Source organism: Delphinapterus leucas, chromosome 12 (genome assembly GCF_059928025.1).
Source record: "Delphinapterus leucas isolate spDelLeu-1000000601 "Yukka" chromosome 12, BTC_Dleu_Yukka2, whole genome shotgun sequence".
Lineage (NCBI taxonomy): Eukaryota > Metazoa > Chordata > Mammalia > Artiodactyla > Monodontidae > Delphinapterus > Delphinapterus leucas.
In genome coordinates, this window is record NC_143140.1 from 63,204,772 (window position 1) to 63,206,976 (window position 2,205).

The 2,205-nt window shown below is 36.4% G+C and overlaps 1 pseudogene; it reads left to right on the forward strand.

Moving 5' to 3' along the window:
- Positions 1-1,440: 1,440 nt before the first annotated feature.
- On the forward strand, positions 1,441-1,610 carry LOC115802078 (U2 spliceosomal RNA; annotated as a pseudogene).
- The last annotated feature ends 595 nt before the right edge of the window (positions 1,611-2,205 follow it).

Below are 2,205 nucleotides of genomic sequence, written 5' to 3' on the forward strand. Positions count from 1 at the left end.
GATATACATCATTTGTAATACTAGGACAGAAAGTATCATATTTTCTTTATTAATTTTCAAGTTGTTGAATCATTTTTTCTTCTCAGGACTTAGCATGAAGGCCATTTCTGTACTGGCAAATAAAATGTGAAATTGAGAAGGCTCGAAGTCATTTGACAGTAGGGAAAGTGTTAGATTTTTAACTTGGTAGCAGATTTAATTTTATCATTTTTAGAAAATTTAAAAATATATATCATGTAAATTGCACAAATCATAAGTGAAAAGCTTGATGAACTCCCACAAAGTGAACATGCTGGTGTAACAAACACCCAAATCGAGAAACACAACATGACTGGCACCCCAAACTTCTCTGCTCAGTTACTGTGTCCCTCCTTCCTCACCAAATGTAACTGCCATCTGACTTCGTACACGTTGCTGACTGTAGATTAGTTGTTGTCTGAGATTTGGAATGGCAGAATGGCCTACTGAAATGTGAGGGAAGTTCCATGGATGGCCTTAAGCCTAAAACTGCATGGATATTTTTTACAACAGTACCTATTTTTCCTCCAGCCCACACAGGAACCCACCCATACCTACTCCACTGTCCCTGTAGAATATTTTTTATATTAAATTTTCAATCTTGCAGTTGGATGATTTAAGAGACTTTGTCATAAGAGTTATACAACATTATGTAAGGTTGCCATGGGGGAGTCTGGGTCAAGTAAACACCTGCAGTAGCCATGGGAGAAAGGGCTAAGGTGGAGGCAGCCTTGTCCTTTTCTCTCTTGCCTTACTCCATAACTTCCATGGATTACTCTTTTAATAAGAGAACAAAGGAAAAGAAATATGTCTTAAAGAGTTTCATTTAAAGTCTCCTGCTTCATTCTTAAACCCTGCTTAATCTCTCCTGATTTTGACTTTAAGGAATACAGATCTCTGTTGGCATTTTCTGTTTGCCTTCTGAGGCCCAGAAATTGGACACAAGTAAAGAGGGTAAGAGATAGTTCAGGAGCACTGGCCAGTGTATGCTCTGGACAGATGGGTTAACTTGCTTTGGAAGAATAATGGTCATTCCAATGTACTGCTGGGTTCCAGAGTGTGGTATTCTGTGTCTAGATAAACTAATCTCTTGGTCATTTGTCAAAGAGAATACTGAATGTTTAACAGAACCTACTACACATGCAGGTGTATCCTCTCCAAACTAATAGATGTTACTCATCATGCTGGGATATCGGACAGATTTGACTTTTAGAAGCATAGAGAAATGATTTGGCTTAAAACTAGAGATGCTGGATTATATAATTACTCATAGCATTAAGCAAATTTAGAATTTTAAAAATGTGCCTGAAGAATATTTTACTCTTTTCAATAAACAATAATCCATGAACACTAACAGTGAGAATCTATGAATTTTGCAATTTTCAGAGCAGTTATTTCAGTTGGATTTAAAGGAGATATTACATTGCTTCTCCGTCTTTTGGCTAAGATCAAGTGTAGTATCTCTTATTATCAGTTTAATAAAAGGGATATTATGCTGCATAAAACCCTCAAAATATTTTTATGTAGTAGTGCCATGGTTTATTATGTAGAGCTCATTTAAAGGCACCCATGCAACATATTAAATTAGCTTCTTATAATCTTATATATTATAGGTATTTCTTCTTCCAATAAGTAATTATTGAGAAATAATGAGAACTGTTGAGAGAGTGATTTTAAGAGTTTAGTAAAGAAAGTCTCTACCCTTAGAAGCTTGCAGTCTTCTTGAAGATAGGGATTCTGAGTCTGCGTGTATTGGGTTAGTGTCATCCTTGCCTAAAATGGTGTGTGGAAAACAGCAATAATGGGAAGGAATAGTGTGTATTTGAGGGAGGAGTAGACAGGTCAGTCCAGTTGAGTGCTATGTGTATGTGTGTGTGTGTGTGTGTATGTGTGTGTGTGTGTGTGTGTGTGTATGAACCAGGTGTAAAATAAAGTAGGAGTCATAAAATTGGGTATATTGTAGATAGTCTTACATTGTAACAGATGCAATTGTACTCAATATAAATGGTGAATGAATGAATGAAAAAGAGTCTTGAATACCTAGTAGAGGATTTGAGCCTTCACCCTGTAGGAACCAAGGAAATATCATGAGTATAAATTGTTTCCCACTCTGTGACCAGAAATGCTAGAGTTCCTTTGATGGACAGAGCAAAGTTGCAAGTTCTTAGATGGATGAGAACTGAAACT